Source organism: Castor canadensis, chromosome 4, assembly GCF_047511655.1.
Source record: "Castor canadensis chromosome 4, mCasCan1.hap1v2, whole genome shotgun sequence".
NCBI lineage: Eukaryota > Metazoa > Chordata > Mammalia > Rodentia > Castoridae > Castor > Castor canadensis.
The window spans coordinates 135,384,100-135,408,414 of NC_133389.1; the positions used below are offsets into that span (position 1 = coordinate 135,384,100).

General features: G+C 36.8%; 1 long non-coding RNA gene across 1 annotated transcript in view; it reads left to right on the forward strand.

Moving 5' to 3' along the window:
- The window catches only part of LOC141422605 (uncharacterized), a 93,984-nt gene that overhangs the window by 7,828 nt on the left and 61,841 nt on the right, over nucleotides 1-24,315 (forward strand). Inside the window, exon 2 of the long non-coding RNA XR_012447285.1 lies at nucleotides 18,053-18,144. This is a non-coding gene — a long non-coding RNA (uncharacterized lncRNA). The remainder of the gene's footprint in view (nucleotides 1-18,052; nucleotides 18,145-24,315) is intronic.

Here is a 24,315-nt window from a genome sequence, read left to right on the forward strand (position 1 = left end):
ACTTTGGAAAACATGGAAAAGCAGGAAAGCAATATTTTCTCTATGTGATTCCTTCATGTTGGTGTCATTTTGGTTTCCTCCATTAGCATTTGAGTTCCCCCATCTTTCTTAGTGATCCACAGAGACGGAGGCTGTATTTGTATTTAGGGTGAAGGTTGTTGGTTTTGGAATTTTTTTTTTTTCAGCAGAAATTGTTGCTGGTTAATCTCTGATTCTCCACTTTGGCTTTGTGTTTCACTTTATCAGTTTCTAATTGTAAGATCTGAAGCACTCTGTCTAAAATTAACTCTGGAACCATAGAATAATTTAGAATAACATAAAAATACAATCAAATCTTTATGGCAGTTGTGTGTATTTTTACCCTATTGCCCTTTCAATGGTTATGTAAGTGTATTTTATTTTGTGTATTGTTGAATTAGTATCTTTTTGCTAGAGAAAATTCCAAAGGAAAAAGAGAAGAGAAAAACAAAAAAAAATTTTTACCATGCTATCTCAACATAAATTGAACCACTTTTTCTGAGATTTTGGAAGAAAAAATTTCTAGAAAAAATTTTTGGTCAAATAATCTGAGTATTTTAGAATATTTAATACATGTTACCAAATTTCTGCCTTGAAAAAGCATAGAAATTTGTACTGCTATCATCAGAAGTAAGTGTATTTCTGAATTTTCCAAGGTGAGCTATATTTTTTTAAAATTTCAGTTTGATAGATGAGTTTTTTCCATTTACAGATTCTTGGTACAATTGTAGGGTTTCTGATTGTCTGTGAATTCTCTTTTAGCTATAAGACTAGGGACCCTCAAATGTCTTTTGTTGGCTCAAGGTACTTTTAAAAAATCTATGTTTATCCTCTTCCTTGTATTCCCTTTCCATATGCAAACTTGTTCTGGCTCCTTGAGATCTTTTCATTTTTGCTGTTGGTGGTAGATTTTTGTCTCTTGATTTTGTCTTATGAAGACATTAGATTTTTCTGTCATTCCTTTTCCTACTCAGAAAGTAGGCTGCTTTCAAGAAGGCCACCAAAACAAGAATGATCTCTACTTAGTCCTTTCATTAATCATCAATAAGCCAGTTTTTTTTTTTTTTTTGTGATACTGGGATAATAAGCCAGTATTGATACTCACTATCTTGTGAACCGCTTTCTAGAAGTATAGTCTCTGCTCTGATATTCATTTGGTCAGTTGTCTAAAGCTCTCTGAGTAGGAACAAATGCAGTATGATTGTTTTGATCAGCAAGACAGAAACCACTTTAAGGATTTCAGGGAGGACGGGACTTGGATCAGAGATTTACAAGCTTGCCCAACTGTGAGAAGGATTAGAGGAACAGTGGTCCTCTGCTGTATATAGAATATATAGGAAGGGTGCTTTTTATATGGAGTATTTGACGATACTGTTGGCTAGACTTAGGTCATTTCCATAGTGAGTATTCATCTATTATCTATCTGTTTGCATCTCAGGAAGTGTTTAGTTCTTTTATGAGTCACTGCTTTCTGTTAGAAGCCGTACACATTTTCACAAAGAGTGATAGCCACTTCACCTCTGAATGGCACACTTAGGTTAGCCTGTCTGCTGCTACTGCTATTTTCTGACAGGCAACAGCAATATTATATTTATTGAAGTTGTCTCTGTGTGCTTTTCCATGGCTCCTTCATGCCTTCTTGTTTGCTGTCATCCGGATTCAAGTTGCTGAGCCACGGCTTCTTGATATCTGGCTTGAGTCCATGACTCCTCTGATGTACACCCTCTGATGGTGAGTTGCAGTGAGCAAAGCTTCAGTGCTGTGAACTGGCTGTGCTCCAGGCTTCAGCTGCTGATAAATCTGCCTTGGCATTTGATGTTAAGTATAGCTCTCCGATGATGACTAGGATTTTTTGAAGCTGTGTGCAACATTTTGATAGGCTGTTATTATAAACCAGCACCTAAGACTAGAAACAGGAATGGGAAGGAATTTTCCATGTATAGAAGCTGTTAGTAGTGCTTGTCCTTTTCTGTGTTCATTAATGTAGAGTCTAAAGATTTGTTTTTAGTAGAATGTGATCCAAAAATCAAAAAAGACAGGCTATAGCATAGTCACCCTTAGGGCAACTTAAATTTGTGGCCTTGGCAAGCAGCATTAATTGGAACCTCAGGTAGCCTTTGAGCTAGGATGACCTTGAAAATATGAATAGTTGTCTATTATATACACCCTCAAGAGAAAGTAGTGCCTGATAAAGGCACACAGGGACTGAAGGTGTCAGTTGATTTCAGAAGTGACCAATATTCCTCAATTCTATTAATTTAAGGTCAGTGTTTCCCAGAGTAGTCTTCAAACCTTGAACCATCGGTACCCTGCAAATAGGGTTTCATAGTCAAAGTAGATTGGGAAGTACTTTGATTTTTTGCACATCTGAAGATTCACAATTAGCATTTTAAAAGTAATTACAAGTCTTGCAGTAACAAAACCTGTTTAATTTAATTTTACCTTGTATCTTCTGCATTTAAAAGATGTATTTTTTTCCTTTGCAGCATTTTGATAAAGATGTGTTGAAAATTGAGACTAAGCTCCACTTCCATTATCACCTGTGGCCAATTATTTAACTGTATATGAGTATGCCAGAAGTTGTTGAATTCTCGAGGTTCTAAGCATTGACCTCATGGCAACTGGTGCCAGAATCCTCTTGCTGATACTAAGATTTTCTTCTTTGACTTTCAGCATTCTTCCAATGATGTGTGTGTGAAGCTGTTTGAACTTCTTTGAGTTTCTCCAGCTCCATATATGTATAGGTTCCTATTTTTCAATAAATTTAGGAGGGTTCAGCCATTCATTCTTGAATATTTTTTTCTTTTACTGTCTCTCTCTCTTTCTCTCCTGTCCTTCTGGTACTCCCAGAAATATATTTTCTTTATTCATATGTTGATATATTTAATGGTACCCATATTTCCCTGAAGTCATGCTCTTTTTTATTTATTCTTTTTTCTCTCTTCTTTTTGTCTTGCATAATTTCAGCTGATCTGTCTTCAAGTTTACTAATTTACTTCTCTCTCAGTTCAAATTTCCTGTGGAGTTCCTCAGTGAATGTTAAGATTTCAGTTATTGTACTTTCGTTTAGTTTTTATTTTCATAAACCTCTGTGTCTTTATTGATACTCTGTGCAATATTATTACTACTGGGGTCGATTGTACATACTAAAGTATAGTTACCCTCAGGACTGGGTTTGGAAACAATGATCAGCCCCTCTCCGAGTGATAGCCTAACTCTAGGAGCTTAGTTCCCAATGAGGGGAGTTGGTAGGTCTGGGTCTTCTTGGCTTTTCCTGTTATAGAACCACTACCTTTAAGGTTGGGAGAAGGACCAGTCGCGTCCTTGTATTTTCATTGCACCATGTCCAAGAAAGAGCCTCCTTTTTGCTAGTGTGGTTTGGACAGTGGGAGAGAGCCTTCATTTCTCAACAGCACTCACTAAAATTTAGCCTTAACAACACAAAACTGGGAGTAGGATGAGCAATGCTGAAGTTCTGTAGCTCCTGGAAAGAAAGCTGTCTGGCTAGAAGGGGTGGGAAGAGGGATACCTGTAATCTTGGTCACAGAAGTCTGGAATGGAGTCAGACTAGACTAGAGTAGGGAAAAGAAGAAGTCCTAATTCAAATTCCAGATTCCTGTCTTTCCCACAAGAAATGTTTTTATAGATTTTTCTTGAATTGATGTTAATTTTCTGTTTGCTAGAGTTTTTGAACTGTTGTTTTTGAAAATAATTTTTGTTAATTTTGAGGTGTACAGGTCAAAGAAGCCAGAGGGCCCTGGTGACAGATTAGCAATTCTAGCTCAAAGACAAGTCCACACCTCCAAAAGCCTTAAACCAAGTGCAGGGATTTAGTGAGATAGTGACTGCTCCAGTGTGGAAAGCTAGCCTTGGTGAAGAAAGACATTCTGTCTCTCCCCTTATCTTAGAGGGCAATAGAAATGTACCATCTTGAGAGTAACACTGTCATTTGAGACTGAGATACTCTGGGGGCCAGAAAACAAGGAACACTATGGCTCTGAGAGTCTTGGGACATCTTGCCACAGTGTCTGGTTGGGAGACATTCATAAGAGGTAGTTGAGGAGAGGGAGAGGGTTTGATGTGGTTGTGTAGAGAAGCTCAATGTGGAAGGGTGTAGTGGTTGGAGGCCCCACCCACTGTGGCAAGTTCCATTATCTGAGACTCTGGCTGGCTTAGCATTTGACCTCTAGGACCTGAATTCTGCTCTGTGTGTTGACTGCTAATTGAGTAAGAGTCCTGAGCCCAGATCCTTTGAATCACATGATACCCACAACTGCCTCCCCTGCATAGAAAGGTGAATTGTTGGGCTGGGCCTAAAAGCACTAAGACCTGTCCTTGGGAACTACATCATAGCATATGTTTGCTGACAGTCTGGACTGAAGGGCCAGAGTCCATACGCTCTGAATCACAAAACTTCCACAGCCTTCTCTGCACAGGGAGGTGAACTGCTGGACAGGGCCTGTAAGCATTCAGACCAGCAGGCAGAGTGACTAGGTCTCTCAGTTTACACAAACCAGTGTGGAACTCAGTGCTCTGTATACTCCAAACACTCTCTGACACATTTGGGAATTCCCCTGAGGCTTAGATGCTTGATGCACCTAGGGTCACAAATCAGGGGGTATGCACAGCAAATGGGAACCTCCCTAATCCATACACTGCAAAACTCCCTACCACTATCAGCAGCTTACAGTAAACAAAGAAGTGAAGCTTGTTTGGTGAAATCACCTCGAAGTGAACTATTGAAACTTCTACAAGACACTAGATAGTTTACCTTGATCTGAGTAGTGCTGGGGATCAGGCCTGTTGCCATGAGGATGTGGGTAAATGCTACTGAACCATACTTCCCAGACCAGTGGTAAGATCTCAACCTGGCCACTGTACTGTCTACCTGACCATTGAGACTCTGTCAGCTAAAAGATTACAGGTATTTTAAACTTTCAATCTATGACTGGTCTTCAGATGCATACATCCCAATGTAGAAACACAAGTAATATGAAAAACAAGGCAAACTGTCTCCTCCAAAAGTCAGTTCCATAATAAAGGACTTGAACAATAATGAAGTGGATGAAATTTCAAAAATGAACAGAAAGTAAAACAGTGATAAGAATGAAAGAAGACATGTATAAGTACCGGAATGGATCCAAAGAGGATACAAATGAACTGCTGAATGAAAGCAAAGAGAAGTCAAATAAACAGTAGAATGAAATAAGGAAGATAATGCAGATTATGAAACATGAATTCAATAAAGATATAGAAATCCTGAAAAAAATCAAATTGAAATTTTGGAAATGAAAAGTTTAATAACACAAAAAAATTCAGCTGATCATGTTGCTAATAGAATAGAACAAGTTGAAAATAGAGAATCAGGGATTTGTTAGATCAATCAAAGATAAAGAAAAAGAAATACTAAGAAAATACAACTGGAACATGCAAGACCTAAGGGACACCATCGAAAGATCAAATCTATGAATCATGGGTATTGAAGAAAGAGAGGAGGTACAAGCTAAAGGTATAGATAACATAGTTAACAAAATAATAGCAAGAAACTCCCTCAGTCTTGACAAAGAGAGGATTATTCAGGTACAGAAGACTGTCAGAATACCAAGCAGGTAAGACCAGAAAATAAATAGCTAGCAATTTATGATTAAAGCACTAAATATGCATAATAAAGAAAGAATATTGGAAGCTGCAAGAAAGTAATGTCAAATTGCATATAAAGGCAAACCTATCAGAATAACAGCACATTTTTTTCAGTAGAAACTCCAAAAGCAAGGAGGGTATGTAATGATATATTCCAAATCCTGAAAGAAAGTAACTGTCAACATATATTAATGTATCCAGCAAACTGTCCTTCATAACAAGGAGAAATAAAAATTTTCCATGATAAAAACTAAAGGAATTAATGACCACTAAACTTGCACTACAGAAAATACTTAAAGGAATCCTACACACAGAAGAGGAAGATAAATGCAACCAAGAAATTACAGGATAGAATAAATCCCACTAGATGAGTAGAGTAGCAAATAAGGATTAGGAAAGAAGTAAACATCATAAAAACAACAAAATGACAGGAAATACTACATACCTTTCAAATTTTTTCTTTTTCTTTTTTTTTTTTTTTTTGGTAGGACTAGAGTTTGAACTCAGGGCTTCATGATTGCAAAGCAGGCACTCCATCACTTGAGTCACAACTCCAGTCTCTTCAATATTAACAATGAATGTCAATTGTCTCAGTTTCTCCAATCAAAAGACATAGAATGGCAAATGGCAAATTGTATTAAAAGCATGCATCATCCTTTTGTTGCCTGAAAGAAATGCATCCCACTTATAGAAACAAACATTGACTTAGGGCAAAAGAATGGAAAAAAAATTCTAAGTAAATGGACTGCAAAATGGCAGGAGTAGCTACACTCAGATGTGATAAAAACAGACTTCAAACCAAAATTAGTCAGAAGAGACAAAGAAGGTCATTTCATATTAATAAAGGGAATAATCCATCAAGAAGAAATAACAACTATTAACTTATATGCACCAAACTTTAGCACACCCAATTTCATTAAACAAGCATCACTGAACTTATAAGTACAGATAGACACCAACATATTAATAGTGTGTGATTTTAATACCCTACTTTCACCAATAGATAGGCCATCAAGACAGAAAAAGAAACAACAAAGAAACTTTAGAATTAAATGACTACATACCAAATGGATTTAGCAGTCTTCTACAGAATATTTCAGCCAACACCTGCACAAAACAAACCTTCTCAGTAGCCCATGGCACTTTCTCCAACATAGGTCATATTTTAGGATGTAAAGAAAGTCTTGGGCCAGCCATGGTGGGGACTGGGGTGGTGGGGAATGGTGATTCCAAAAAAGGGCTTCAAGGTAGGTGGGACAGTACATGGGAGTGAGGGCCAAGGGTGATAGTGTGAAGGCAGAGGGTGACTGTAAGGGGACTGAGAGGTCTGAAGGTCCAGCTTGTGTGAGGGACAGAGGGCCCATGTAAGGGATGAGGTGCTGGTGACCAGGGTGAAGGTGTCCATGATACCAGAAATTTGGTTCCCAGAACTCAATGCCAAATCACAAATAATGAGAACAGAGCTTTTGGAGAAAAAGAAGTAAAAGTTTAGTAATTTTTGCAGGTGAAGTGGGTACTGTAGTGACCTGCTGTCTCAAACTGTTAGGATTATAATTAACCTATGGCTAAAAGGGAGGGAAGGAAGGGAAGTTCAGTGAATATCATAGGGTGAACTTGTTCAAGGTATACTGTAGCCATCTATGGAATTATCACAATGAAATTCCCTCATACTATTGATGTATGATGATAAAAATTAAACATCCTGATATATGCACACACTGTTTTATTAGCATATATCAATTGTACAAAGTAAGGGGTTTTATTGTTTGGTTTCAGTACATGCACATAAGTATATGTACCTCATGTATTAAGTAACAGTATCTAGCTGTGTTTCTAATAACTGTCATTCTTAAAGCAGAGATGAGCATGAATGGAGCTTAAATTTTGGATATTTATAACCACAATAATGTGATATGAAAATGTCTGTGATTTGTTATTGGTGAAAAAGTTCTAAGAATATTAATACCATTTTGGTTTTAGGAATTGCTAAATTTTAGGAAATTTTAGGAAATGCTAAATTTCAGTTAGAGATCAGTAAAAATAAAAATGCAAAATTTTCGATCTAAACTCATTGATCCCTTGAATTTTATTTACAGTCTCATTGGTGTCTGTGTACCCAGGCAAAGATTGCATATAAGACTCTAGACATTAATAGAATCCAGAGAAGACTCCTGAATAACCTATGTGTTCTGTGACCCAAGGAATTACTTTGATCCCTCTTCCCAGTGCTACGAGAACAACTTGTAGGAATTCTGAGGTCTGCTGAAGTCTTGCATGAACTTTGCTGCGGAGCCCCAATCTCTGTTATTAGCTTTGTTATTTCTTTGCATCCTTTGATGGGATAACCTTGACAATGATAGCATAGGCATTGGCAAGGAATTTTGGTAAAATATACATCATTTCCATTGTTGTAACAAGGAAACTATCAGTGATTTTAGAAAAATAGTACTGACTTAGGAGTGTGCAAGTCTGGGGTCTTTAAATAGTAAATAACAGCACAAATTCAAAGAGATTTAACATTAAGAAAAAGTATTTAAATAATTGCCTACTAAAATTTTAGGTAGAACACATCTCCACGAAAATACAGTATTCTTAGAATATTCCCTTTAAGAGGGAAATTTATCCAAGTCTTATAGATGGAGAAAAAAATTAATCTTTAGTCCTTGCTCAGTTCCGTATTTCATTTAAATGATTTCAGATTGTGCTTATGTTGCTAAATGTAAATATTTCTGTGATCCAAAATTGCTTTTAAAATGACTTCCTCCAGGTTTTATGCAACAACAGTATGTTGTGTGTGGGAAGCTTACTTCATGCTGTTTGTTTATATCACCTTAACCAATGATCTGTTATTTTTAAGAGGCAGTATTAAATATTTGGAAATATAAGGCAATATAAATTGTGAATCACATAAATTATACATATGTAATTTTATTCTTACCACTATGGTGATCTAATACATCACTGAAAAAAATTAATGATACAATTGAAAATAAAACAAAATGTGCTATTGTACCCTTGTGCCTGAGGAGATTTTTGGCTAAATATAAAGACATTTTTATTATTTATTTATTTAAATCTCAGTATTGTTAAATAGTAGAAAGATACTATCTCTTTCTCTGAAAGTTATTTAAAAACTCCTCTATCCTGGATAGTTTGAGAGACTCTTGTTGCTTGAAGACAGTGGGTTGGATGGGATTAGTTTTCAGTGTCATTGTGTTTGTGTGTGATACTGGGGATAGAACTCAGGGCCTTGTGTGCCAGGCAAGCACAGGCAAGCGCTCTATCACTTGAGCTATGTCCAGGTCCTTTATTTTTCATTTTTTTGAGACAAGGTCTCAAGATCCAACTACCTCCATCACCTAGGTAGCTGGGGTTACAAGTGTTCACCACTATGCTTGGCTTACTTCTGTGTGTTTTGTCCATCATTTTATTTAGGCTCTGTGTTCTGGTCTGTGACAAGTTTGGTATGCTGAGGTACAAATATGTGGCTTGAAGAAATCACATTAAAGCCTTCTCTCTGTTTCATTATTTTTCTTACTTTTAAAAAAGATTTCTATTTTCAGAGAGTGGATGGGGCCAATTATTAGTGTTTGCAGAATATTCCACAAAATGAAGATACAAGAAGCAAATTCCACATTTTCCATTGAAACTTTTTCTGTGGTTGTGTTGGTATATTATTTCATTGTTCCTTCTACTATGGAACTTTATTTTCTTAGTGACACTAAAGGTTGCCAAAGAGTAATTTTTGTGGTAGCACTGGAAAACACATTTATTCTTCTGAAACCAGAGCACTAAGGTGATTAGTGCTCCAGGGATGTATGAAACCAATGTAATGGTTTGTGTTTCCAAGAGAAATCACTTCTTCTTCAAAATCTGAAAAGCCCTGCAGAGTTGTGACTCACTTGGCCTGCTGAGAGGGCTCTGGAGAGGGGGGAGTCACACTGTGAAGCAGGGATAATTGAGGACCAAGTGAGATTTTGGAAGACAGACTGCTTGGGTGGAAAAAGTAATATTAGAGAGAAATATAAGTACAATCAAAGCATCTCTAACTAAATTGGAGAGTAAAATAATATAGCCTAATGGCTTGAGGCTCAGAAACAGACTAAATATTCAGAGGCTGTAAATTCTCATCCTGGCACTATGATTAGCTCACCATGTGTGCACCTGCACAGGCAGATCACTTCCTGAGGTCCTGGGCAGTCTGAGATTCAGTTGAATAAATCCAGAAGGTGATAACATACCTAGTGGGCATATTTTGCTCTTCTCTTATGGAAACACCCTCTTAATTGGGAAACGAGGAGAAACACCATTACTTCCTAACAGCTTTCTTTGTTCATTGTCATCCCTCCACCTCCTGTCCCTTCATGTTTGAAATTATGGGAGCTGAAAGTAGAGACACCCTATTTATTTATTTTATTTATTTTTTTTATTTAAGAGTTCCTTGCTGAAGTCTACTTACCTTGCTAAGTGGGACTAGAAATTATTGTCAGAGTCATTCATTTCTACCTAACACAATCCTACTGGATGGCAAGATGGACTACTTCCAGACCCTTCCAGGACAGGTTCCTACCATATGGGTACATGGGGCCTATCATTCGGGCTTCTGCTCTCATCGTCCTACAGTTACCAGTATTTATCATTGAAGAACATCTTCTAAAGGAAAAGTTTCTTTTTTTTTTTTTTTTGTAAGACTGGGGATTTTTAACTCAGTGCTTCACACTTGTTAATTGTAAAGCAGGCATTCTCCCACTTGAGCCACTCCTCCAGTCCATTTTGCTCTTGTTATTTTGTAGATGGAGGTCTCATGAATTATTTGCCCAGGCTGGCTTCAAATTGCAATCCTCCTGATCTCAGCCTCCCAAGTCACTAGAATTGCAGGTGTGAGCTACTAGTGTCTGGCTTCTTATTTTCTCTTGACTCAATGAAGCACTCACCATTGCTGAGCACCCAAAGCTCATTGGCTGGATCATTGAGCAGTTGTCCAATGTCTTTTAAATTTGTCTTTGTTTCCATTAATTTCAAAGATGTTAATTGTCAGCTCCAGTCTGGACCATGTCTCTGAGTTTCATCTTTCATTTTCAATTGAGCATTGCCCCAATATACTCTGCCAACCTTAAATTATAGGTATATGAAATACAATTCAAACCGATTGTATTTTGGCTATTAGAACTGAGCTTGGGGACTCATGCTTGCTAGACAGGTACTCTAACACTTGAATTGTGCCCCAGCCCTTTTTGATTTTAGTTATTTTTCATGTTTTATCCTGGGACCAGCCTCAAACCTCAATCCTTCTGCCTATGACCGCCTTCAGAGCTTGAAGCACAGGTGTGACACCACATCTGGCTTATTGATTGAGACTGGACCTCACTAACTCCTTGCCCAACCTGGCCTTGAACTGCAGTTCTCAATCTCTGCCTCCCAGGTAGCTGGGATTAAATGTGTAAATTACCATGCCAGGCAAAATAGTATATCTTTATGATATAGTTTGTTAAAAAAAATCTTTATTGGTTCCTCATTGTTGCCTAAATTACATACAAGATTTCCAGTATGACTTTCAGGCTCTAGATGATATATCCTTATGCCATATCCCAAGATTTCTGTTTTTCATTACTTTTCAACACACACACTATACTGAAGTTAAGAGATTACTACATTTTAAATTATCCATATTTTTTTCTGCTTCTGTTCTTTTGCTTATTCTTGGTCTTTTATCTGGAATTCTTTCTACCTCAGCATTCTTCTGTCAAAATGCTATCCCTCCTTGAAAGCTCTCTCAGTATTCATCTACTCTAGGAAAAGTCTCCACCTTTCTCTTACCCCTCACCAAGATATATAGTCTGAGAATGCTGTAGCATATTATTGTTTCCCATCATCTTTTTCTGTTATATGTATATTTCATGCATATATATGTATCATATGCTTTTCTAATATGCTACATGATATTTTTGAGGGCTGTCCTAGGCACAGTGCTGTGCATATATGCCTTCAAAAATATTTGTGGAATGGCTCTTACCTCCTCAAACCATTATCTTTTCTTGACTTCCCTATTTTTGACTCTGTTTCCCCATTCCTTGGACAAATATTTGTCTCAGTATCTTGTATTTAGATATAAAGTGTGCACAACAAATTTGACGATTATGTAAAGACTGTGTGATTTTGTCAATCAGTAGCTAAAAAATCAGGTCGAGGTTTTTAAAAAAGTAAGGCTAAATAGAATATTGGTCTAAAAGGAAACTTTCACCATGAACTGGGTAAGGGCAAAATGGGTGAGCAGTAAGTTATGTAAGGGTACATAATGATTTGACTCTGTGGTAAAATCTAGGTGAATCAACACTATCAGTTGTTTAGTTTTACCATTTTTTTGTTAACATTTAAACTTGGGGAAGTCACTTAACTTCTTAGCATATATATTCTTTCATGACTGAACATTATTGGTCTCTAGAGATGTGTACCAGACACTTCTCGGTGCTACATTTGCAACTCTGAATGGGTATCTGGTCTCTGTCCTTATGAGGTTGCATACATTAGTAAAATAATATTTATCCAAGCTATAGTAAAATAAAAATCACCTGAAAAAGTCATTGTCTAGATCAAATTAGAGAAGGGCAAGACAATAAAGAAGAATATAATAGGCAAATATTATGTGAGAGATTGAAAAATATAAGTAACGTGTAAAAGTATCTAATATATTACCTGGGTATGTTTTTACTCCCAATGTTATTTCAGTTTCACTATGTTGTATCATGGCATAAGTTCGTTTATTGTGCTTAGTAGTAGGAATCCATTTTTGATCAGAGGACACATTGTATTCCACATACTTCATTGTATTTGGAAATTTCTTAGGTATTGCTTTTTCAAAGATTTCTGTTCCTATAATCTGCCCTCTTTTCTCTTGGAATTCCTATTTTGTGTGTGTTGGGGATGCAATCTAGCTTCTATATTTTTTGACTATTGTTTCTTTTCAAAAATGCTTTTGTGTCTTTGTCCAGTTTAGATTATCCAGTCCATTGAATTAAAAATTCAACAACTCTCTTTCTCATTTATAAGGTTTCTAATTTGTATTTTTACACATGTCTGCTGTAGTTCCTTTTGCCTTTTTTGTTTCATAATTTCTTTTTATTTTTCATGTAAGTTATCCTTTAAAGCATCACTTTAGACAGTCTAAGCATATTTACTTAAAAGTCTTTGCCACCTTATCTCATGAAATTAAGCTTACTTGTGAATTTATGGCCTGATTTTATTTTTTGGATTTGTTTGGTAAAGTCATTTTTTCCATTTTGAATATTTAATTTTTTTAAATGCAAGTGTTTTACTGTTTATTAATTCTTTTTAAATTTTTATTTTACTTTTTTGTTGTGCTAGGTAATAGTACATTGTGGCATGTGCAAAAGTTCTTATAATATCTCAAATATATCATAGTTAAATTCACCCCTCCATCATTCTTTATCCCCCTGGATTCCTGTAATAGTTCTAATAGACCTCAGTTTTCCATTTGCATGTGTATGTACACAGGATTTGCACTGCATTCACCCCCACCATGCCTTTTACCCATTTCCTCCCCACTCCCCCAGTACAAACTCTCCTAGGCAGGATCTGTTCTGCCCTCCTCCAATTTTGTAAGTGAAAAGTAAAAAGGACATTTTTGTTTGTTTAAGATAACTACACAGGGAGTTTTCTTGTGAGATTTCCATGTATATATGTAATATAACCCGAATTTGTTCTTCTTTCTTCCTTAGTCCCCTTTTAATTATGGCTTCAACAGTTTTAAAAATTCTGTGTTCATTCTTATATAGGGTACATCAAGCCATATTCAGCTTCTTAACTTCCTTCTTTTACCCTTTGCCTCTCGTATGTGACCTCCCTTTAGCATGACCTGTTTTTCATAATATTGCTGTATTTGTTTTAGATCTGTATTCCACATATGTGAGAAAACGTAGCTTTTGGCCTTCTGAGACTAACTTCACTTAAGATAATGTTTTTGAGTTCCATCCATTTACCTGCAAATGACAAAAATCCATTCTTTTTTATGGCTGAATAAAATTCCATTATTTATAAATACCACACTTTCTTAATCCATTTATTAGTAGTAGGGCATCTTGGCTATTTCCATAACTTAACTATTGTGAATAAAGCTTCAATAAACGTGGGTGTACAGGTGCTTTTATTATAACCTGATAGTATTTTTTTGTGGGAACTTTTTGTGGGTTTTCCTCCTTGTACTTCTACTTCTGGATTGTCCATTGTCTTTTATTGTCCTTGGGGTTGTTTCCACATGGCCCTCTGGCATCCCAGCCCATATTCAAATCTTATAGTGATATTGGGGTCACTGTCTAGGAGCACGAGGGAGGATTCAGCCACTGATTCTAGAGTAAGTTTGGCTTAACTTTGATGAGGCTGTTCTGTTCTCCTGATGCCTCTTTAGATCTAGAGGTTCTTATATAGCTAGATTCTTTTCAAGAACAAGTTGTGGGAGTTTTAATGCTCCAGTCCCAACTTTAACAATGAGTCTTGTTTTGTTGAATCATCCTATTAAGGGCACATTTAGTTTCTATTATCCTGCAGAGCAAAACACCTAGCTACTTGTACCTGCTTCTGGACTAAGTGGACTAAGAGTAGAGCAGGATTGCACATGTCATGGTTATTCATTTTTATAAACTTCCCTCTGTCCTTGGGTTTTAATAAATTCTCATTCATTCAGTATGCATGGTCTCTCTCAGAATGCTTAAATTAGTTAATTTAAAACCAGAACTAAAGCAAGGCAGCAGCTGACCAACTATGTGTATTGGCAATCACCTAGGTAAAACATGGTGAAAAAAATGCTCATCTGTTCATAAGGACTCTACAGCTTGATCTTATGTGTACCTATCACATAAGCCTCCAACCAGCAGTCAAGGCAAATGGTCCTTAATTTTATCCTAGCACCTTTCTCTGGCTTCTTCTTTGGAGCCTTCTCTTAAATTTTCATGGATTATTCTATACAAATTAATGTAATTCTATAAAAAATATTGGCAGAGATGTGAAGAATGAGAGTAAGAAATCAATACGACTTATCCGAATTTCATAATTCATAGGTACCTTAGTTTTAGCAGAGGTCACAGTATATAATTAAATCTCCACCCCATTATGATTTATTAAATATACTTTAAAAATCTCTGGCTTTTTTCTTCTCATCACAGTAAAATTTCTCTGGTTTTCTAGAAAAAAGGTAGAAAATCTCTACCCTCTTCTGTGTTTCTTATATCCAGATCTTCACATGTATCAAAATCTAATAATCGTTTGTTGAATAAACCTTGAAAAAAGGTTGAATACTATAATAGTAAGATTGTAAAAGTACAACATGTGTTTTGAGTTTCTAAGTACTAAAGATGTCATGAAAGAAGTCAGGTAGTGGGAATAGTCACTTCTTTACTATATCTTGATGGAATGAATCATAGACAATGACAAAAGCAATTATTATATGTTCAACATAATATTAGTCCTAAGAACTACTGGTCATTTGGATGTCACATTCTGTGGTCTCATTTATGGACTGCCATTTGCTTCTGTACTATTCTTTCTAAATCTATTGCCATACCACTAGTTTAATCCTTTATAACTTTTTTTTTTGCACAAATTCAATTACTTTTAACTAGTTTCCCTATCTTGAATCTGCCTAATGGCTCTTAATATTTATAGGATCCGGGACATTTCTGAAAATCTGATGAGAACTACGGAATCTCTTCTCTGAAAATGTACTTAAGTACACACATTCCACATTTTATTAAACTTCAGCGTGGTTCGTAAATCCTTGAAGATGGCATGTGGACTCCTAAAAGTACTTCCATTCAAATTTATCATACCTATCTCATTCATCCATCCATTTATCCATCACATGCTTTTGAATATACACTGAATTTGGTGTCCCTGTGCTAAGCTCTAGAAATATAAAGATAAATAGAAAATGAGTTTTATGCTTAAGGAACTCATATTCTAGACCAGAGGAAAGAAATATGTCCTACATATTTCAGTGTTATAGGTATTTGTAGGCTACACAAGAGAACAAAAGAGAAAATATTGATTCTATTAGGAGAATGTTAAGAAATTCAAGAGCCAGGTTAGCCTTCCTACAGATATGTCTTTATTTTTCCACTCTTAAATTAAAAAACTGTAATAATGATCCATTAATAAATTCAATTTCTGAATTTGAAATATAAGGAATATTGCTAATGACTCTATTTTTGTTCTGTCAGTTATCAGTCAAGTCACATAGAGTCAATTAAAGAAAATCTCTCCATATCAGTTTTCTTATCTAATAGCAAGACATCTTATCTATGTCTGCAAGCATTGCACTAAAGTTTTATAGTAATTATCTCTAGTGTATCTGAATGGCTAAAGATGAAGATATTGAGGACAGCAAAATCTTTGACCTACTCCAGCTTTGCCATTTTTTGTCTGTCTGATTTGGGCAAGTAAATTAATCTGCTTGTTAGTTTTCTCACCTGTACAGAGAGAATGATAATATGCATTCCAAGGGGAGCAGAAGGATTAAGTGAGACAAGGCAAATAATCTGAACATGGCACCTAACACAATAGTAGATATTACTATTGAAAACGTAATTCTTTTTAGTAGATATACTTGTCACCTTTAACCTGTAAAGAAACTGAGGTTCAAATAACAACTTTCTTATACAGGTTATATAGACATTGAGTTGTATGGTTGGAATTCAATTCTTCTCTGACTCCAAAGGTCATAGTTATTTCAAGGCAGAGAAGGGAGGAGAACAAGAGAGAAAAATCAAGGGTGCAGATGCAATTTTTGGCACACAGCTATTGATTTCCTTCTCTTTTCAAACATTATCTTCCAGTTTGAATTGTGCACCTCAGCTGGTCTTATCCCTCATTGATCTAGAACAACCCCACATCTGTACCTTTGTCCATGCCACTTCCTGTCCCTGCTTTATAGGTTCAATTTCTTGTTCTTCTGTAAGGCCCTGGGGAAGATATATCCTTTTGGACCTGTATAGACTATGTCTCCTGGTACTCATCTGAGTCACCATGACAAAAATTCAGAAAAAAATTAAGGGAGGAAAAATTTATTTTTGCTATGGTTTCAGAAGTTTTAATTCATGGTCACTTGGATCTTTTGGTTTTAGACCTCTGGCAAGGCAAGCACATCATAACAGAAGGTCATGACAGGAAAGCTGCTCACCTCATGGCAGTTGGGAAACAGAGAGAGAAGCAGTAAAGGCCAAGGAAGAGATATATCTTGCTAGGGCATTCCCCACAGTTCCCAGTGACTAGCTTCCTCCAAGTAAGCCCCATCTTCTAGGTTCTACCACATCCAAAAAGTGCCATCAGATATGGATTCACCACTGGATTAATCCATTGATAAGATCAGCATTCTTATACTCATCTCTCAATTGTACCACCATCTAGGGAAGGTATGAGACTTCAGGGGTACACTTTTGTATCATAACATCACGTTTTTAGCCTTCAGATTTTATAACACTTATTTTCTCTATTGTTTACCTGGCAATAATCTTACCCAGATCTTTTAAAAAGAATAATTGTTTTGGGTGGTTTTGTGATTTGAACTTAGAGCTTCATACTTGTTAGGCAGGTGCTCTACCACTTGAGTCATACCTCCTGTCTTCTTACCCATTTCTTTACTCATATCCTTTAAGCTCATATATTTTCATTACCTCACATAGATCAAACTTTTTTGTAAGCTGGAGCCATGGTTTGACCTTACAGTGCCTGCAATGCTGTCTGACATATACTAGCCATCAATGCATTTCATTATTGATTTTTTGTTTTGAAAGGTAATTCAAAGCAGATGTCTTGTTTGAACAGAAGTCTGAAATCATAATTTCAGTTTAGGGAAAATAAAGTCCTATTTATACAATAAGCTTCTTTAGAAATATATTTTTTACTCTTATAGCTAGAAGATGAGTGAAAAGATAACTGTGAGGGGTTTGTAGAAAATCAAGGCTTAAAGAAAATATAAAATATTAGAGTTTATTACTTTTGATCTCTTTCTTTTTTATTATTCTGTGAAAAAATAAGTTGCTACAAAATTTTAAGAGTCTATTCATACAGACTTGGTAAAATAACACTTGTAACAGTGTGCTATTTACTTGCTATATGAAACAATAGGTGTCAGATAGTAGGTAAAATTCTTTTAGGAGAGTTGTATGTTATTACTTATGATTAATGATAACAGGATTTTTGGGGAAAAGATACAGAAAGGTAAGAAATCAAGACAGTATTTTAACTATTTTCTCAGTAGGATTTTTTTTTTGGTTTTTTTTTTTTTAGTATTTAGGATGTTGGTTGCTCTTATAATTCATGGTTAACTTTTGATCTCCCTCTCTGTCTCTCTTTCTCTCTCTCTGTCTCTCTGTCTCTCCCTCAGACAATTTTCTGTAGGTAAGGGAAAAGAAGACTGGAAACAGATGGACACTGGAGCCTCGGGTCTGATCTTAGTATCAGCCGGCATCCTGCCAGGTAAGAAATGCTTTTTATTGAAGGAACTGAGCATAAGGCATCATGGTCATGTCATGTTGATTTTGAGAAACAAAAAAAATAACATTTTCACTAATGTCTGTCAGAAAATAAGTTTACTTAATAGTTTTGTTCTTAACCTTTAGTGGAAGAAAATGAAACTAGAAAATTTAAATTTACATGATTATTAGGGTAAGGTTACACAGTCTCACAGGGCCGTTTGACACTGGGCTTGTGAAATTATATAATCTCTTTCTTTGTTTTTCAATGGACAATTCTCATTTTTCTTCCTTCACCTTTAGAGCCTATGTAATACTTGCTCACACTCTCTTCCCTGATACCCGTTTTTCACCTGGTTTCTAGAACATCACACTTCTGTGGTTTTCATCCGATTACACTGGCTAATTCTTCTCAGTCTCATTAACTATTGCTTCTTTTTTCTCACTGTCCTCTGACTGTTGGAGTATCTCAGCACTCTGACTCCGTGGGCAATGGCATCCAGTCTTATATCTTAGATATGAAGTATACGTCAACAAATTCCAAATTTACATCTCCAGCTCAGAGCTCTAGACTGAACTATAGACATTAGTATCTGTTGCTCACTTGACTACTCTACTTGGATTCCTAACAGACATCTCAAACTGGACCTGTCCACTACACTTCCCTTCCAAAGTTACTCCTCAGTCTTCTCTGTATCAGCTGATGGCCCTTGCATTACCTCTGTTGGAAAACCAAAAATGGAAGATTCATCCCTTGCTCCTCTCTTCTACTTAAACCACACCTATAGTCCATTATGAAATCCTGTTGGTTGTCAGTTTAAAAATATATATGGATTTCAACACTTTTTATCACCTTCATTCTACTTCTCTGATTCAAATCATTGCTCCTCTTACCTTAATAACTGGGTTACAGCCTAATAACTTGTGTTCCTCTTCTGACCATTGTCTCCCAAACCTGCTCCTTTCTGTGGTTTATTCTGAGCACAGTGGCCAGAGTAATCTTTTTTAAAAAAATGGGTCAGATAGATGCAGAAAAAGCCTTTGATAAGATCCAACACCATTTCATGATAAAAGCTCTAAGAAAACTAGGAATAGAAGGAAAATTCCTCAACATTACAAAAGCTACATATGACAAACCTACAGCCAGCATTATACTTAACGGAAAAAACTGAAACCATTCCCTCTAAAATCAGGAACTAGACAAGGATGTCCACTATCTTCACTCCTATTCAACATAGTACTGAAATTCCTAGCCAGAGCAATTAGGCAAGAAGAAGGAATAAAAGGAATACAAATAGGTAAAGAAACTGTCAAAATATCCGTATTTGCAGATGACATGATCCTATACCTTAAAGACCCAAAAAACTCTCCTCAGAAGCTCCTAGACACCATCAATATCTACAGCAAAGTAGTAGGATATAAAATCAACATAGAAAAATCATTAGCATTTCTATACACTAATAATGAACAAATTGAGACAGAATATATGAAAACAATTCCATTGACAATAGCCTCAAAAAAAATCAAATACCTAGGTGTAAACCTAACAAAGGATGTGAATGACCTCTACAAGGAAAACTATAAACTTCTAAAGAAAGAGATTGAGGAAGACTGTAGAAAGAGGAGAGATCTCCCATGCTCATGGATTGGTAGAATCAACATAGCAAAAATGTCTATACTCCCAAAAGTAATCTACATGTTTAATGCAATTCCCATCAAAATTCCAATGACATTCATTAAAGAGATCGAAAAATCCACCATGAAATTTATATGGAAACACAAGAGGCTACGAATAGCCAAGGCAATACTCAGTCAAAAGAACAATGCTGGAGGTATCGCGATACCTGACTTCAAACTATATTACAAAGCAATAACAATCAAAACAGCACGGTACTGGCACAAAAACAGACATGAAGACCAGTGGAACAGAATAGAGGACCCAGATATGAAGTTGTGTCAACAAAAACTGCTGGGAAAACTGGTTAGCAGTCTGCAAAAAACTGAAACTAGATCCATGTATATCACCCTATACCAAAATTAACCCAAAATGGATCAAGGATCTTAATATCAGACCCCAAACTCTAAAGTTGATACAGGAAAGAGTAGGAAATACTCTGGAGTTAGAAGGTATAGGTAAGAACTTTCTCAATGGAACCCCAGCAGCACAGCAACTAAGAGACAGCATAGATAAATGGGATTTCATAAAACTAAAAAGCTCTGCCATCAAAAGAAATGGTCTCTAAACTGAAAAGAACACCCACAGAGTGGGAGAAAATATTTGCCAACTATACATCAGACAAAGGACTGATAACCAGAATATATAGGGAACTTAAAAAACTAAATTCTCCCAAAACTAATGAACCAATAAAGAAATGGGCAAGTGAACTAAAGAGAACTTTCTCAAAAGAAGAAATTCAAATGGCCAAAAAACACATGAAAAAATGCTCACCATCTCTAGCAATAAAGGAAATGCAAATTAAAACCACACTGAGATTCCACCTCACCCCTGTTAGAATAGCCATCATTAGCAACACCACCAACAACAGATATTGGCGAGGATGCGGGGAAAAAGGAACCCTCTTACACTGTTGGTGGGAATGTAAACTAGTACAACCACTCTGGAAAAAAATTTGGAGGCTACTTAATAAGCTAAACATTGGTCTACCATTTGATCCAGCAATACCACTCTTGGGGATATACCCAAAAGACTGTGACACAGGTTACTCCAGAGGCACCTGCACACCCATGTTTATTGGGGCACTATTCACAATAGCCAAGTTATGGAAACAGCCAAGATGCCCCACCACTGACGAATGGATCAAGAAAATGCGGTATCTATACACAGTGGAATTTTATGCAGCCATGAAGAAGAACAAATGTTATCATTTGCTGGTAAATTGATGGAATTGGAGAACATCATTCTGAGTGAGGTTAGCCTGGCCCAAAAGACCAAAAATCATGTTTTCCCTCATATGTGGACATTAGATCAAGGGCAAACACAACAAGGGGACTGAACTTTGATCACATGATAAAGTGAGAGCACACAAGGGAGGGATGAGGATAGGTAAAACACCTAAAAAATTAGTTAGCATTTGTTGCCCTTAAGGCAGAGAAACTAAAGCTGATACCTTAAAAGCAACTGAGGCCAATAGGAAAAGGGGACCAGGAACTAGAGAAAAGGTTAGATCAAAAAGAATTAACCTAGAAGGTAACACACGTGCACAGGAAATTAATGTGAGTCAACTCCCTGTATAGCTATCCTTATCTCAACCAGCAAAAACCCTTGTTCCTTCCTATTATGGCTTATACTCTCTCTTCAACAAAATTAGAAATAAGGGCAAAATAGTTTCTGCCAGGTATCGAGGGGGTAGAGGGGAGAGGGAGGGGGAGAAGTGGGTGGTAAGGGAGGGGTGGGGCAGGGGGGAGAAATGACCCAAGAATTGTATGCACATATGAATAATAAAAAAAATTTAAAAAATGGGTCAGATTATGCTGCTCTTGCTCAAAAAACTGAGTCGTTGCTTTTTCTGCTCAGAGAAAGGCAAAGTAATCCTGTGGTTTCATAGCCCCACATGATTATACCTGCTACTTCTTCAATTTTACTTCCACCTGATCTTCTTGTACCTGTTAGCTCACTTTTACTAGACTGTGCTTATTCTCAGCACACAGGCCTGTTTCCACCTTTTCCTCTGTCTATAGCTCTCTTCCCCTTTTTATCCTCTTTGCTAACTTTCTCAATTACCTAGACTCTTTCCCAAAATGATGGGCTCCCAATGAGGCTTATTTCTTGACCACCCTACTTAAAGTGGCAATTTCTCCTTTCCACAACTAACCACTCAACTGTCCAGACCTTCCTTATCTTCTTTATTTCTCTTTTTTTTTTTTTTTGCTGGGGGTTGGGGGGAGGATGTTGGTACTGTGGTTTGAATTCAGACACTTGAAATAAATAAAGCAATGCATTTTTCGGATAGGGTCTTGCATTTTTGTTCAGAGCTGGCCTTGGGTCCTGACTCTCTTACTTCAGCCTTCCCCTGTAGTTGGAATTACAGATGTTTACTATCACATACAACTTGTTGGTTGAGATGAGGTGTCACTAAATTTTTGCCAGGCTGTCCTTGAGCTGCAATCTTCCTGATCTCTGCCTCCCACATAGCTGGGAACAGGCATGAATCATCATGCTCAGCTCTTTATTTTCCTTTAAAAATAGCATTTATTGTCTTCTACCACACCATATAATTTACTTATTTTGCTTATCATGTTTGTTGTTTATTGTTTGTCTCTAGCTATTGGATTGTAAGCTTCTTGTGCATGGGGACCTTTTCCCATTTTGGTTTTTTTGTTATCTTGGGATTCTAGAAGTTTCTAGCAAATGGTAGATATCAACAGACATACATGTAATGAATGAGTAGATGGATGAGTTGTGGGACAACAGTGATATGGCGGAGAAGTGATGTCACTGCTTCGTGGTTCATTATTGGAGAGATTGTCAACCCACCAATCTCTACTGCTTGTCTTAAAGAGAAAGTCAGTGGGGGTAGTCAGGATTTTTATGTGTACAGATGGTACTGGAGGCATCTAACTCTTCTTATTCTTCTCTGGGGGCTTCTGTGTTGTTTCAGTCTACTCTTCCATCAACTTCCTGGCCAGCAAAGAGGTGGTTAGTGGGGAAATGGTAACTTCATCCTTTGATTGTATATTTGAAGTGGTGTTAAAACTTAGACTTAATATCATACCATCATTTTCCTCTCAAACATATTTGTACTCTGACAAGACAATAATTTCTGGGGAAAGAAAGCAGCATATTAACTAAATATTAACATAACTACCAATGTAGTAATAGACACTTCTATATAATTTGTGGATGTTGGGAAGATGTTTTCTGATTCCTTTACATAGCACCTGTGCTAATTTCTGTGGAGTAGTAAATGGCTGATTGACACTGAAAACAAGCCAAACTGCGAAAGGTCTGGGATAACAGTGTAATTCTCTGTAGTATTGCAATGAATAGTATTTATTTTATAATTTTTAATAATTCTGATACTAAGTCCTATTAAGAATATAGAAAGCACTTTGCAGGCTATTCCAATTTCTAAGTATCATAGCATTAAATAAAAGTAGTCTTTTCTTAACATTTTCCCCTCTTTCTTGTATTGTGTAAATTCCTTCTTTCCTTCTTCCCTCCCTTCCTCCATTCCTCCTTCACTCCCTCCTTGTTGTTCTCTGTTTCTTTCTTTCTCTTCAGCCTGAGCCTGCCTTGAACTCATGATTCTCTTGTCTTGGCCTTCTGATTGCTGGGATTACAGACATGCACCACCATGCCTGGCAAATATCTGTTTGTTATGGAAACCAAAAGTTAATATTTTTATCATATTATGTAAATAAATCTATTTATGTGAATTTTCATTTGAATTGGGTTTGGGATTTGGAAGATGATCTTGAAAGATAGCTAATCAATCCCTCCATTTCTTGTATGTACACTCCCCTCCTCCCATCAAGAGGTGGAATATATACTCTCTGAAACACCCCTTTGTCTTTTGGGCTGGCTTTGTGACCTGCTTTGATGAGTAGATTATAGGCAAAAAAAAGTGCTGCTGAGCCAGCCCAGGCCTGGTTTGAAAAGGAGTGGCAGCCATGGATTTGCTTCCTTAGAATCCAGCTGCCACGAAGTTATGAAGTCTCAGTCATTCTGGGCATTGTGAGGCCCTAGAAGATAAATTGCCAAGTGGAGAGAGAGGCTACATGGAGAAAAATTGAGGTATCCAGTTGACCAATGTGGTGAATACATATAAGATTGTTGTTGTATTGATGGATTGTATTGTGTTAAAGTATGAACAATTATTGAAATAAGAAGTATTAGCTAGTGTGTGTTAGGACTTAGAAGCAGAGTATGACAGGCTGATATGCTAATAAGCCAACCCTAAGGTGACAGTGTGGATAGCAGAAGTGGTGAGGTCACCACAGGGTATATAAACTCAGGCCAGAATCCAAAGCCTTGCTTGCCTCCTTGCCCATTGGAGACCACACTGTCAGGAGTCTGCCCGAGACCGTGACATAGAGGCAGCTGTCACTTGTGAGCGTGTGCCCCTTCTCCCAATGACCACTGGCTGTTGCTGGTGAACCGTGAAACTAGACCTGCACTGAAGGTAGCTGTGAGGATCCCCTGGGGTGCAGCTAT